The 16,271-nt window shown below is 46.7% G+C and overlaps 1 protein-coding gene across 4 annotated transcripts in view; it reads left to right on the top strand.

The window, feature by feature from the left end:
• The window catches only part of b3gat1a (beta-1,3-glucuronyltransferase 1 (glucuronosyltransferase P) a), a 70,916-nt gene that overhangs the window by 20,070 nt on the left and 34,575 nt on the right, over positions 1 to 16,271 (top strand). For 3 of the 4 annotated variants that reach the window (XM_086215420.1, XM_086215422.1, XM_086215423.1), the window contains exon 2: positions 12,086 to 12,266. The exons of the other annotated variant lie outside the window; for it this stretch is intronic. The gene's annotated coding sequence lies outside the window, so the exon portion shown is untranslated. The remainder of the gene's footprint in view (positions 1 to 12,085; positions 12,267 to 16,271) is intronic. 4 annotated transcript variants of the gene reach the window in all.

Consider the following 16,271-nt stretch of genomic DNA (forward strand, 5'->3'; position numbering starts at 1 on the left):
CATTCTGCCCCAGGCATGTTTTCATCTGGACTGCCCACACCCACCCACCCATTAGCAGGGCAAATTCATTGACGAAGTTGTAGCCAACATCACATCTAAACTTGTGTGTGCGTCAACTGGAAGTACAGTGCAGATACACACAGTGACTGAGACCAACAGCACATTAACAAGGAATACATTCAGCAGGATCTCAATAACTGGGACTTCAAGGGCAAGTAGACTCAATGAGGACCAGCAGCACATAAACAAAGCCACCTCAGGTACCTCGTACATGCTGAATTACTCAGGAAGTAGCTGAACCTTGCGAGTGTCTTGTCTCTGCTTAGTTAGAAACATTCTGCACATCATCACAGCCCGATGTCCTGATCAGTTCACGCTCTTCCGCCCTGAGACAGCGTCCAGAGGCGTTTTTGCATCATCATAGCAGATTTTCCACCTGCTCTATCACTGTTAATGCAGCTAGCATGATTTAGCACATCCCTGCCACCCCCGTCAACAAACAACATTGTTTATGAATAATAAAACCACCACATTAAAATGTTTCACAGCCCTGGCCACAGGGTGTTTTTGTCTTTCCGCTCCCTGGATGCTTTTTGGCCTTTCGTTAATGCTTTACCTCCTACCTGCCTCGCCGCCTCAGCTTGATGTTTCACATTGGCTCTGTCAACATATTGGGGGCACATGACCCCCCACCAAGCGAGCTGCTCAATCATCAGGAGGGCAGCCGCTGGAGGGTCACTCTGTCCTCCTAGTTCTTCCCTACGGTGCGGGTCAACCATCTTTGAATGCCTTCACGTAGACTCTCTTCTTCAGCTGCTTCTAATCTGAAGATGTTCAGAACTAAAAAAAACTGTCCTGCTGATAGGAGACGTCAAACACATCTCCAAACCCTGGAACTCTTGACAGAGCAGTGCCTCTGCTGCAGCATGTACCGAGGGCTGCACTCTTTACCAGCTGATAAATGTTTTCTGCTGTGTGCCACGGGCACGACGATGTCGGAAATGCAGGTCGTACACCACAGCTACCCCTTTGAGATCAGATAAAAGACGCCCATGCCCTCCAGTTCACCGTCTCTAACACCGAAGCTAGATTTTCTCTGCTAGCAGTGCAGAGTATTCTGAGTCTCCCTGCCCCAGCAGCTAGTCCTGTCAGTCACTTCATAAAGCCTTTTCCTGCCCAGAGCAAATGTTGCACATGGCTGAATGGCTGCAGGGAGCCTCGGTGAATATGCAGGCTTGGTGGACGCCTCAGCACTTAAGTGAGAGGTTCTTTCCTGCAACCATGAAGACCCATTTACTCCTGCATGAGCACAAACCATAAAAATACAAATGACACTGCTATGTGTTCTGTGCACACATGCTCATTTACATTCATGCATGCTAAATGGAGGCAACGCCTGTGTAACCGCGCATGATAATCTAAATTGGAATCTCTCCTGCCATTAATCTGCTGTGTAAAGTGTGTCCATCACAGGCTTTATCTTGTCCAACATCGACACTTTTGTAAATACATCTCCAGCTCTAAACACATACAACACGTTCCTTTTTTATCCCACTCTAGATGCATCTCTACCTCCAGTGTTGGTAAAATGCTCTCCTATGTTGCTTCCCTTCATTAGAGCAGCTGTCCCACAAAGTTCTTTCAATTACTGCAGGATGAGGTTCCTTTCAACGGTGTAAAAATCCATCCTGCAAGTGAGACAGAGGCAGTTTCTTCCTGAGGTGATACAAGGCTCTGCAGCAGTTAGGTGGAAGGACAGAGAGTCATGCAGGAAACCTGGGACCACAAAGGCAGTTTTTGGCACAAGTAATGGTTTGTCAATTAGAGCAAAGGTCAAGCCTTGTAGTTCCTCAAATTAATTAACATTCTCAAAAATCAGCACAGGAGAGAAGAGATTAGACACCCAGTTATGAAATGAGAAAACCCACATGACATGTTTGTCAAGACAAAAACATTCTGTGGGTTTAGACAGAGGAGAGCTTAAACTGGGTTGGCTGGAATGTTTTGGGGTGAAACTGGCATTCTAGCCTCTCCCACTTCTGTCAAAGACTATCATGGCTCGGAGGTGACTGGTAACCTCCATCCATGGCCAGGTTTGCTGAGACTGTGCAGGAAGCATCATGTAAGGGAAATGCAGAGGTCAAAACGGCCTGATCGAATGTGAAGTGTAGTGCCTCCGAACGCGCTGAGTGAAGCAGACAGTGCTCTCTCAGGCCTGCTGACAGCAGATGAGGACGGATGCCTCGTCATTTGTCTCCCCGCTGATTGGACCTGACACTCCAGATGCATCCGGCGCGAAACCTGCCTTCATGCAGTTTCTGTCACAGGTCTCCAATCGTGACTTGAGTTTAAGGTGAAAAGACAGAAATAGATGAATGTTTCATCTTGTCTAGAAGTAAAAGTTTGCATCTCTGAGTGTTGCAGCTGAGCCCTGCTCAGAGCTTGTGGTTATATTTAAACGTGGAGTCATCATGCAGCTCACACCGCTGCCTGTCAGACGACACCGTGAGGGAACTGTTAACCACGTCTTTATACAAACGAAGCAGGTTGTCCGAGCGATGCCGCCGCAACACTGATCCAACAAGGACATCGTGTTCTTCTTAATGCCTCTCCTCTCCCTAAGATTAGTTAAGCCCCCAGTTTTACGGGTAGTGGAGCCCTTCTACTCCCCCGAGCCCCTGTAATTATGCAGACTAGGAGTGTGAACCATGGGAGTGTGTGCTACGGCTGAAGCTATATTACCTTTCTAGGGAATGGAGGAGAGTACCTCAGGGAGCAACACATAATTGCAGCTCACACAGAATTCAATAGTTATGGCATGTGCAGATGGATTTTCTTATTGTTTGCCTGACTGCACCAGCAGCTGCAGTCTTCAGGCTGTCAGCCTGCACCTGAGGAGTGAAACATGGAGGTAATGTGATACCTGATGGAGGTCAGCTCGACTGCAGAGGCATTCCACACCTCCACGTGTCAACAGCACACAACACACTTAGATTTCTGAGTTACACTCGTTCCTGCACCTCATTGCATTCATTCACTCACTGCTATGTTAGAATAGACTGCGACCTTCAGCCCAGGACTCAAATATGGAGGTCTTCTGTCAGGCTGGCAGCTGACAGCGATCACATGAAGAGGCCCTTGATGTGGGGACCTGCTGGTGGTGCGTGGACCCCTCAGCAAAATCACCAACAACACAGTATCGACCTGCTGTCGGTGGCTCCAAGTCCAGGTGACGAAACTTAACTCCTCCCATGGAGGCGGAACTCCACAGATACGACAAAAGATTTAAGCAAAACACACACACACACACACACACACACACACGATAATAAAATCATTTGTCCTCGAAACCTGCGTGGAGCTCTCGCATGGAAGTTCTCATAAACTAGTTGTGCTTGTGTGTGCAATGTTTTAGTGCAAGCCACTGCTCCTTGGCGTCACGTCAGCTAGCTCCTACTAGCTTCCGCAGAGTTCCATCTCTGCTCCGTTCACACTGCACGAGTTCAAGTTCAAATGGAGGAGGCTCTGATCCAGCTGGGAACATTAAGATTATGTCTGTAATCCCCATGCAGGGTCATTTAGAGACTGATAATCTGTCCACATCAGCCTGATGACCTTCCAGTGCGAGGCCCACTTTAGAATCATATATGTTTAGACTGTATTTGAATACAAATGTGTATATCATGCATCTGATGAAGCCCACTACCTACAGCACGGAGGTCGACAGAGGCATCGTGAAGAGCTCAATGATGAACTGACAAACATAGTCAAGTGAGTGATAATTCAAGCAGCAGAGGTTTGATAGCATTCAGCACAGGGCGCAAATAAACATGTAGCCTGGGACGTCGCGCCCCCCCCCCCCCCCCCCACACGCTGCTCCAACATCCTGCCAGTGTACCGCCCAGAAACACACATGACGGACGAACTGCCGAGAGTAAAATCAAGTATTTATGTAGCTCCTGGTAGACAGTAGCTTCTCCCACCCTCACCCTCCTCTCTTGACTGTCTCTCTGGGATCAATTGAACTCTTGCAGAGGCTGAAAATGACTCTGGGAAGTTGAGCGACAGCTGTGAAGATAAAAGGTGTCTACGCTCACTTTGGAAGAGAGTAGCCTGTTAGTGTAATGGCTCTCAAAGTAACATCGCAGGCCCATCATGTCAGCCACTCCACCAGGATGGGACCACTGGCATGCACTGACGTACACAGCAGGCAGCAGTTTTTATAGTGTCCACAGAAGGAGGTGTGGGCCATAGAGTCCACAGCAGTAGAAACCGCTATATTCCACAGTGGTGGGATACATGATAGCAGGACAAAACCAGTCATTACCATCCATTTATACTGACGACTGTGTGAACTACAGTGAACGTCCTTTCCTGTGGGGCCCACATTCGGAGGTAGAGCTGATCCAAAGGTGCGATCAGCTCTCATACACGCCACCGCATCATCGCAATCATGCCAGGGGTCAGATTTGACTTCCAGACGAGGGAAACATCTTTGCTGTTTACGGCGTTTGTTATATGGTTTGTTGTATTCTCTGTAATGGCCAGCAGGAGGTGACACCTTTGGTTATAAATCATATTAAATGAGTTTTTTTTTTCTTGGCATGAGATCTGCTTGAACCAGTGTTCTGCCCCGGGCCACATGACCCCGCAGTAAACAAGACTAGTCATCAGCTCGGCTCCAATCGGCCCATTGATCGATCACTGGCAACCAGGTTACATCTCTGACCCTCAAAGGATGAACGGCGGGGGCGCCACTATCAACCTACACAGAGGAATGAAAGCTTGTTGCCTCCACCAGGAACTCAATATCAACATCTTTGGTTGACAGTGTTTGTGATACTGGACTTGACGCACCAAGAAAAATGAGAACAGAATCAATCAGCTTTTATTAGCTGGATCTGAAGAGCCTGGAGGTGTGTGTGTGTGTGTGTGTGTGTGTGTGTGTGTGTGTGTTGGAGGTAAGAGAGGTAATGTAATAGGTGACTGTTAAACCAGAACCTTCTCTGTCCTCTGTCTCTGTCAGTTGCCCTGAGGGGATCAGTAGGCATCAGGGGGAGCCTGGTTCTGAGTGTGTATCCCGGAGGATTTGGTGCATTTAACTCCCAAACAAATCACACCACAGTAGTAATTTATTGTTTCTCACCTGTGAACTGGAGGGCATTCAGATACCTCCATCAATCAAGACATAGGTTTCGGATCAATTTCTAATTCCTATCAATTAAAGTTCTATCGTTCCACCAAAACCAAATCAAAATCCATCCCTAACATTTCAAGGCTTCCTGTAAACAAACTTCCCGACATACTGGATTAAATGGTGGGATTAGGGGGGCAAACACTCCACTGAATTAGTTTCTGGTGTCAAGTTTGTGGCAACTTCAGCAAGTTTAAAACATCCCAGTCTCACTCAGCGCTGGAGTCTGCTGGAGGGTTCTGCTCTTATTTGGAGGTTTATGGAGCAAAATGTCACTCTGCTTAGGAAGTGGCACTGTGGGACCGAAGGTTCTCAAACAGCAGAATGAAGAATGTTAAGAGTGGAAACTGATGCTTTCAGCTTAACGTAGTTTAACACCTTCTTCCACTTCAACCTCGGAACATTTTGTTGATTAAATTCCAAAAATATCACAAAAAAAAAGAGGAGACCTCTCAGCCTCCCTGGTAAGGTCTACGCCAGGGTACTGGAGAGGAGGGTCAGGGCAATAGTCGAACCTCAGATTGAGGAGGAGCAGTGTGGTTTTCGTCGTGGTCGTGGAACCGTGGATCAGCTCTTCACCCTCGCTAGGGTGCTGGAGGGGGCATGGGAGTTTGCCCAACCAGTCCACATGTGCTTTGTGGACTTGGAGAAGGCTTACGACCGTGTTCCCAGGAGCACCCTGTGGGGGGTACTCCGGGAGTATGGGGTGGATGGCCCTTTACAAAGGGCCATTCGGTCACTCTACCGGAGGAGCGAGAGTCTGGTCCGCGTGGCCGGTAGTAAGTCGGACTTGTTCCCAGTGAGGGTTGGACTCCGCCAAGGCTGCCCTTTGTCACCGGTTCTGTTCATAACTTTTATGGACAGAATGTCTAGGCGCAGCTGGGTGGTGGAGGGGGTCGAGTTCGGTGGCGGGAGGATGTCGTCTTTGCTGTTTGCGGATGACGTAGTCCTCTTAGCGCCATCATGCCACGACCTCCAGCTCTTGCTGGGACAGTTTGCAGCCGAATGTGAAGCAGCTGGGATGAGAATCAGCACCTCCAAGTCTGAGGCCATGGTCCTCAGCCGGAAAAGGGTGGTTTGCCCACTCCGGGTCGGGGGGGAGGTCTTACCTCAGGTGGAGGAGTTTAAGTATCTCGGGGTCTTGTTCACGAGTGAGGGTAAGATGGAGCGGGAGATTGACAGGCGGATTGGGGAAGCATCGGCAGTGATGCGGGTGCTAAACCAGTCTGTTGTGGTGAAGAGGGAGCTTAGCCAAAAGGCGAGGCTCTTGATTTACCGGTCAATTTACGTTCCAACCCTCACCTGTGGTCATGAGCTCTGGGTAATGACTGAAAGAACAAGATCGCGAATACAAGCGGCCGAAATGAGTTTCCTCTGCAGGGTGGCTGGGCTCTCCCTTAGAGACAGGGTGAGAAGCTCAGTCCTTCAGGAGGGACTCAGAGTAGAACCGCTGCTCCTCCATGTCGAGAGGAGCCAGTTGAGGTGGTTCGGGCATCTGGTGAGGATGCCTCCTGGACGCCTCCCTCTGGAGGTTTTCCAGGCATGTCCAACGAGGAGGAGGCCTCGAGGCCGACCCAGAACACGGTGGAGGGATTATATCTCTCGGCTGGTCTGGGAACGCCTCGGGATCGTCCCGGAAGAGCTGGTTGAAGTGGCTGGGGAGAGGGCAGTCTGGGCTTCCTTGCTGAGACTGCTGCCCCTGCGACCCGGACCCACCGGATGAAGCGGAGGACTACGAAGACGAAGACCAAAAACGCTTTGGCCTTTTGCTTAAATGCCAAATGGGCTGGTAGTTTTAGCCTGAGGCTGCTGTTAGCATCATTTGTTAGCATGTGTCGCTGCTCATCAAGAAGGGTGAGGAGCAGGTGTCTGGGTCTTTATACTCTGATTCCTGTCATTACAGAGTCAAAGTTACATTTCTGCAAACTTAAAGATCAACCAAGTCATGAAATACCAGCTTTGAGCCAAAATTAGCCCACGGTGAGCTGAAAGATCAGAGCGAACCCAGAACACGATGAGCGGGTGCTGCTCTGGTTTTAGGAACACTGGGATTTGGATCGTGATGTCAAACCCTTCCAGACCATCTCTGGGACCAGAGCCTCAGGACATGAAGCACCTACATGTACGATTAGCTGTCACACAGCTGAATTCCTGCGACAAGCGTCCTTCCAAAATGGCACACGCGGAGCAGCTGTATGGTGACCGTGTTTCTGTCTTAGTTGAAGTATTCGATGTTTAACCACCGCATGAATGCGCGTTAACTCGTAGTCTGTACATCCCGTTTTCTGTTGGATTTTCTGTTTGCCAGCAGGTTCCAAACCTCCAGCCAATACACTTCTCTGAACACAGGAAGCCTGACCATGATAACAATAAACACAAAAGCAGCAGGTAAATAAACAGCAGACGCACGTTGCCATGGCAACCGCTGGTCAGGCTGAGCTCAGCACAGTGCAGTATTGGTCTTGAGACACCCATAAACACAAGGACAAACAACGACTGCTCCCCCGAGCATGAAGCTGACACCAGCCATCGTCAAACGCATGCAAATGACGCTGCTGGTGAGAAGTGCATCAATCATCAACACCTCTCCTGCTTTTTATCGCCACGGCAAACGGCGAGCAATCATATTGTGTACTTCACGGAAAGTATATGAGGGCATCAGGAGAGAGTGGCTGTAAAATCTTTCAAATAAATCACAGTGGAGATAATTACATCACATCATCCCTACTAAGCCTCTGACATTTCCTTTATTCTTTAATGTGAGTATAATGAAAGGTTAACATTGAACTCAATGGGCTTGCATCTGGCTGGTAATCAGCTAAATGGGTAATTATGATTTAACTAGATGGCTGTGAGTTCTGGGGGATGGAGGTCGACCTCCACGCATGGCGATTGTTCTTGTAAAGGGACATCACGTGCTCTGCAGCTCCTCTGAGCCATCAGGAGCTGTGGGGGATGCAGCGCTGTCAGGCTGCCTGCCCACCTCCACCATCCATCGGATCAATCATGCCAGCGCCTCCTGGAGAAGCCCAGCCACCGCAGCTCCTCCGATTACAGCTGATGGGCCACATCATTCTATCGGAGTAGACACCTTTCAGAGCCAGGAGAGAGAGAGGATGGGGAGGCAACTTGGAAAAGAGAGTAAGAAGGGATGTGGTGACAAGCAGACCTGTTTAACTTTGCCAAGACGGATCCTGAACTTCGGCCACTTGTGCATTATTAATATTGACCACTTACACAAGAATAAAGCAGCATTTACTCACCAACTGACATTCCTGAATTAATCATAGAGCCATATTCAAAGGCCCAGTGGCTTTGCTTTCATGACAAACCCAGCAATTTTCACTTGAATGAAAGATGACCTCAGAAGAAAATAAAAAGCCAGCAGATCCGTCATTATCGCTGGTATCACCAGTGATTCGCTTTGTGCTTTTCCTAAGCGGGGTGTTTTCCACTCACTGAAATTATCCTTCAGTGGTGATCAATCATATGGTAGAAGAAGAATATCGCCATTGCGCTCACAGTCAATTGATGTATGAGAGCAGATGGTCAGTGTGGGGGATTTCTGGAGCGTGAGGTCCGACCTTCAAACGATGCAAAGACACACAAAACCTTGTGAATTCTGCAGAAAATAAGCATGTGCTTCTCCTCTCTTTAGAGCAGTGTTTGTGTTTCCTGCCTCAGGCAAGTGAGGCTGTGCGTGTCTTGTATAATGTTGTGGGTCTGTGCGGTATACTTAATGTGTGTGTCATTCTGCTGCCCTGCACATGGCTCCCGAAAGCTCCATCACATGAAGGCAGAATAAGAAAAGACTGTCCCCTCAGGGCCCCTGCAGGTTCCCCACCACACTTGGATTATTACGTAAACCAAAACCCAGCGCAAATAGACACATAAATCAAAATCAAAAGATGATGGATGCACGTGTGTGTGTAGAGTGTGTGTGAGAGCGCACTTCCATCTCTGCTCTGATGGCTTACATTTGAGATCAATCCATACCACCACCACCCTCTCCGCTCCTTCTCTCCACTCCCTCCAGATAAAGCTTCCCGTTTTCTGCTCCACCCTCCACTGTCCAAGGCACAGATCAATGTGGTCACAGTGGTGGGGCCACACAAGCAGCAAAGTGTGTGTGTGTGTGTGTGTGTGTGTGTGTTGTCTGGTCATGGAGCAGAACATGACAGAGTGCTGATTGAAGAGTGTTACAGTCGCCTGCTGCAGTCACTCACTCCGACGTCTGGGATTGTGTTGAGACGTTATCGGATCCTGACTGAGCGAGCGCATGGGCGGCGTTGATAACACTAGAAATGTGTCACACCACTACGTGATAAAAGCTTACATCTCCTAAATGTGAACTTTCTAGAAGCTGCAGGAAACTAAAACTAAACTTTAAAGTGTCTGAAGAGTGAAACCCAGAAACTAAATCTTAATGAGACGGCAGAGTCAGAGGCAAGAGTCTGGTGTTTTTGTGTTCACACAGGCAAAGCATTTCCTGGATCACAATTACAAATTGCATCTGGTGATGGATGCTGAATTAAACCAGATTTGTCCAATCTTTATCATGGATTTTGCTCTGGGGAACGTTATTCATAACCCCGTAAAACGATGAATCCTGTCCTCGTTGTGGTTTCTGCAGGGTAAAGCAAAACGACAATTTATTTTGCACAGATGTGCTGAAAATTTTAATTTTGTTACACTGGGTTTGGCCGAGTTTGCCTGGGCGCAGGCACCGGTGTAGGATGCGTCCGTGTGGTCAAAGGTCAAGGTCACTGTGACAGACACTTATCAGTGATAATGTGCTGAAATGTGATTTTCAGAAAACCCATCGGTCAGATCTGTTCCTCAGAGTGATGTCCTTCAGGGGGCAATGAGGACACTGTTCTCTGTTCCATTGGTTTGTTCATGTCCTGGTCAAGGAAGGGGCGGGGCCACCCAGCCACATATGAATAATGATGCGTCACTGAAACACAAAACATAACGGGATGTATCTGTTTGTATGAAACATCTACAATATTTGGATACGTCGTCTTTTAAAGGGATGCCCCTTTAAACCGTCTCTCTCTGTCTGATAGCTGTGCTCTCCACACACCCCACCTCCCATCAGCAGCCCATTTCAATTCAGAGTAGTAACCATAGCTACGCATGGCACCAAAGACACATTTGGCAAGTGCCAAGATCTCAGAGCTTTTAACCCCCGATGAGCACCAACACAGCTCCAGATCCGCTGGCTCCTTCGGCCGCTGCAGTCTGAGTCGACATCAGCTGCATCGTAATGAACCGGCGGGGGACTCGGGCGCCTACAAGTCACGGCGAAGGTTCCACCCACATGAACTCTGACCTGTACCTCTCGTTTCTGTAGATTCTCATTGACTGGTTGTGATTTGGTTCATGTCATTGGTGATTTGTGTGTTACTTGATTCGTTCATGAGTTGAATACTTCATGCATTATTGGGAATATATAACAGGATCTCTTTAATCTGCTGCATCTTTGGGGTGTAATGTGCTGATAAGGTGGATTATAGTGGTGGTACAGGACAAGATTAGATTGTTGCCTGCCAGGCAGCTTTGAGAACGTCTTTATGTTTTATCACCAAACAGAGAGAAACATTGTGTTGAGATGTGTGAGGAGTGTGTGAGGAATGTGTGACTACATGGGACGGTGCTGAGGGACAAACCTTACACTGAGAACTAGAGTATTTACATCGAGAAAGTACTCAAAAGTACTCATGTATATAAGCCAGCATATTCAATATCTATTAGAAGACTTGAAACCACTAACCCTGCTCTGCTTGAGTGTTCTGAATGGCTATATTTTCATTTTTAACTATATTTTCATTTTTAAAGACCAAATCCTGTGTTATAACTCATAAATCTTGATATGCAGTTGTTGTGATTGTACACTCTTCATCTTGTGGATGTTTTAATCACTGTTTTCCCTGTCGTATCCAATCAGAAGGCTTTCAGTCCTTCAGCAGGAACTGCAGTCAAGTGCATGACAGACGCCAACCGAAGCACACGAGGCTAACGCCGCTAGCATGGGAGTCAGGACCTTGAAGCTTGCTTTTGTTGGGCATCTTGTAAATGCTGGGGGGATGGGGGGCTGGGGTCGGGGAAGGGTCCCTGCGGTTTCCAGATCATTACTTTCTTCCCGTATGAGAGGCCTTTTGAATTTAGATTCGTCCAAAAACAAACCTGCGACCCTGCGTCTTGTCAATTGGCTGATATCGCGCCTGACCCTCGTCCCTCTCTTGTGGCGTGGCATCAGCTGGTGCTCCTCCTCGACCACGGCGCGCCCGCAGGCCAGTACAACCAACACTGCAGCAGATGAGTCCCACAGAGGAAGTCTCATCAATAATGAAGCGTGGTAGCTGAGGGAGTCGTGCAGAGGAATTGTGCAGCAGAGAGACATGCAGCTGGTGTGTTTGTCTCCAAATGGACATTTTGAAACGAAGCTCCCCCGAGGGTATGAGCGAGCTATTAATAGCTGATGAGCTGGATGGTGCATATTTAATCATCTATCGACTCTTCCCTTCACTTAGTTGTTCTTTCTTTTGCCTCATGAGTGATCCTCCTGTAAAAATATGAAGTGTAGCCACCCAGCTGACGTCCACCACATGGGTGTAATAAAGACACACCCGATGAAGGCAAACACAGACATGTCATTCATGTCCTGCTGGGGTGAGCTGACCTCATCAGAGTCTTCAGAGGAACAGAGGAGCAGGATTATCTGCCGCAAACACACAGCCCCTCACCGAGGCACTGAGAGTGACCCAGCGGCTGGTGGAGAGTGGCAGTCTCCTCCCAGCTGCTCATTCCCTTTCTTCAATGGCCCTCATTGTATTGGGAAGAGGAGGCTCATTCTTACTCACATCTCTCGTGCTCTTGTCCCTCCAGGACGTGGAGCTCTTGGGAATTTGGATGTCCCTACTTTTACAGCTTCCTCCCCTTTGACCACCTTCTACTGCCCTCGTCCCGGCTCTCCAGACGCTGCCAATTAAAGCAGAGGTGTGACGGTATCAGAAGGAGCAAAGGGATACAGGAGAGGAGGGGCCAGTGTCGCAGCAGACGCCTGCTTGTGAGTATCCTATTGTTCTCGCTGTGGTGGGATATTTCTGTGCAGCAGCTCTAGCTGTTCCCAGGCCCGGAACGGTTCTCAGTCACCGCTCTGGGGAACGACCGTAGATCTCTATTTTGTTTGGAGCAGTGTGTTCTTTCAGAGACAGAAGCATTTGAGGGGATTGTTTCATCTGTCTGAAGCACAGACACATGGACTGACCTCAACAAGCTCTCTCTTATTTACTCTCTCGCTTACAGCCCACATGAACAAACAAACAGCTGCCTACTTTAATTACTTCCCTCTCCAACACAGCTACATTTAAACCTGGACAGCCTCAAAGCAGGCAAAGGTAAAAGGAGGATCCAGGTGAAGGTTCCTCCACCCACCATCTTCCTCTCTGGCTGTCTCAATCTATCACACAACAACTCGCTCTCAACGCTTATAAAATAAATGTTCCATTTTCTCCACAAAATCCGGCCGATGAATTGGGTGGGGGACAGGAGCAAAATGATGTGACAGATCCACTTACCTCGACTGTCTCCGATCCCCCATGGCCTCTGATATTAATAGGGGTTGATATATATATGTAGGCATGGTGCAAGAGGGCTCGGCGCGAGAGCTCAAGAGTCGATGCGCTGATGACAAAGCCGAGGAAATAATCTGAAAGTGTGGAGGCAGCGAATGATGAGATAGTGCGGTGGTGCTGGGGGGAGGCTGTTGAATTGCTCGCCTCTGTTGTCTTCAGAAAATATCATGATTTCTTCCCCGGCAAGCGAAGACAAATTCAAACCTTATATTCTCATATTGCCTTTTGCCTGCAGTGCAAACAAACACAGCCAAAATAAGACAGGTTATTCCACAGATCAGGCTTACATAAACCTCCGTGTCCTGGGATCGCTGCGCCACTCCATCGCAGCCAATATTAACCCTCCCCGTCTGATCCCTGCCAATATCCGCCGCTCCCGCTACCAATCAATAACAATAAAAGAACAACAGATCTTTCTTGAGGAGACAGAATTCTGCTCATTTCCCCCAGCTGCTCACATGTGACTTTAAATAGGCAGAAACACCTGGACGAACTTTGTAGGGCCTCTAACCTCAGCAACCTCCTGAGTTAATGAGTTCACCTGAAGACGGTCTGGAAGCTGCTAGAAACCGGAGCCACAAACCCACAAAAGAGCCACGAGATCATGTGGTGAGCCAGGAGCTCCTGGAGGAGAACAGATCCCAGATGGGAGACGAAGGCTGGGATCCTGAGACGTAGAAAACCAGAACGGCCCAACACTGTTTGATCGACCAGCGTTGGTAAATTCAGTGAAAACTGACACTTGCAACCTCAACCTGACTTTTGCTCATTAGTGTTAATTTGATGAATACTTCAAACTTGAATAGTTCAGAATATATGCAGTACAAAGTCAAAGAACGATTAAAAGTGAATAAAATAATTGCTCGTTAATCACAATGGTGGTAGAAACTTGAAATAGTCGTGGTATTGATCTGAAACCATCGCCAGCTGCAGGCGGGTGGAGGTACTTGATGGATTCTGTGCTGTCATGTTTTGCAGATATTATGACTGTAAGTACATTCAGTATTTCAAATCCATAAATACTGACAATTTATATGATTTATAGTTGTACTTTCACCAAGGAGGTGATGTGATCACAGCGTAGATGAGGACAAACTCTCATCAGTAGAACACAGCTGTAGTATATACCTGTAGTACACAGCTCTAGTATATACCTGTAATACACAGTTGTACTATATACCTGTAGTACACAGCTCTAGAATATACCTGTCGTACACAGTTGTACTATATACCTGTAGTACACAGCTGTAGTATATACCTGTAGTACACAGCTGTAGTATATAGCTATAGTACACAGCTGTAGTATATACCTATAGTACACAGCTGTAGTATGTACCTGTAGTACACAGCTCTAGAATATACCTGTCGTACACAGCTGTAGTATATACCTGTAGTACACAGCTCTAGAATACACAGCTGTAGTACACAGTTGTACTATATACCTGTAGTACACAGCTGTAGTATATACCTGTAGTACACAGCCCTAGAATATACCTGTCGTACACAGTTGTACTATATACCTGTAGTACACAGCTGTAGTATATACCTGTGGTACACAGCTGTAGTATATACCTGTGGTACACAGCTGTAGTATATACCTGTCATACACAGCTATAGTATGTACCTGTAGTACACAGCTGTAATATATACCTGTAGTACACAGTTGTACTATATACCTGTAGTACACAGCTCTAGAATATACCTGTCGTACACAGTTGTACTATATACCTGTAGTACACAGCTGTAGTATATACCTGTAGTACACAGCTGTAGTATATACCTATAGTACACAGCTGTAGTTTCTACCTATAGTACACAGCTATAGTATGTACCTGTAGTACACAGCTGTAATATATACCTGTAGTACACAGTTGTACTATATACCTGTAGTACACAGCTGTAGTATATACCTGTAGTACACAGTTGTACTATATACCTGTAGTACACAGCTGTAGTATATACCTGTGGTACACAGCTGTAGTATATACCTGTAGTACACAGCTCTAGAATATACCTGTAGTACACAGCTGTTGAATATACCTATACTACACAACTGCAGCACAGCTGTAGTATATACCTGTCATACACAGCTGCAGTATATACCTGTAATACACAGTTGTACTATATACCTGTAGTATACAGCTGTAGTATATACCTGTAGTATACAGCTGTAGTACACAGCTGTTGAATATACCTATACTACACAACTGCAGAACAGCTGTAGTATATACCTGTCTTACACAGCTGTAGTATATACCTGTAGTACACAGCTGTAGCACATACCAGTAGTACACAGCTGTAGCACATACCTGTAGTACACAGCTGTTGAATATACCTATACTAAACAACTGCAGCACAGCTGTAGTATATACCTGTAGTACACAGCTGTAGTACACAGCTGTTGAAAATACCTATACTACACAACTGCAGCACAGCTGTAGTATATAACTGTAGTACACAGCTCTAGTATATACCTGTAGTACACAGCTGTAGTCTATACCTGTAGTACACAGCTGTAGTATATACCTGTAATACACAGCTGTACTATATACCTGTAATAGACAGCTGTAGTATATACCTGTAATACACAGTTGTACTATATACCTGTAGAAAACTGCTTTAGAATATACCTGTAGTATACAGCTGTTGAATATACCTATACTACACAACTGCAGCACAGCTGTAGTATATACCTGTAGTACACAGCTGTAGTACACAGCTGTTGAATATACCTATACTACACAACTGCAGCACAGCTGTAGTATATACCTGTAGTACACAGCTGTAGTACACAGCTGTTGAATATACCTATACTACACAACTGCAGCACAGCTGTAGTATATACCTGTAGTACACAGCTGTAGTACACAGCTGTTGAATATACCTATACCACACAACTTCAGCATAGCTGTAGTATATACCTGGAGTACACAGCTGTAGTATATACCTGTAATACACAGTTGTACTATATACCTGTAGTATACAGCTGTAGAATATACCTGTAGTATACAGCTGTAGTACACAGCTGTTGAATATACCTATACTACACAACTGCAGAACAGCTGTAGTATATACCTGTCGTACACAGCTGTAGTATATACCTGTAGTACACAGCTCTAGTATATACCTGTAGTACACAGCTGTAGTCTATACCTGTAGTACACAGCTGTAGTATATACCTGTAATACACAGCTGTACTATATACCTGTAATACACAGCTGTAGTATATACCTGTAATACACAGTTGTACTATATACCTGTAGAAAACTGCTTTAGAATATACCTGTAGTATACAGCTGTTGAATATACCTATACTACACAACTGCAGCACAGCTGTAGTATATACCTGTAGTACACAGCTGTAGTACACAGCTGTTGAATATACCTATACTACACAACTGCAGCACAGCTGTAGTATATACCTGTAGTACACAGCT

Source organism: Aulostomus chinensis, chromosome 10, assembly GCF_037954235.1.
Source record: "Aulostomus chinensis isolate RoL2024-O1b breed Wild chromosome 10, RoL_Achi_v1.0, whole genome shotgun sequence".
Lineage (NCBI taxonomy): Eukaryota > Metazoa > Chordata > Actinopteri > Syngnathiformes > Aulostomidae > Aulostomus > Aulostomus chinensis.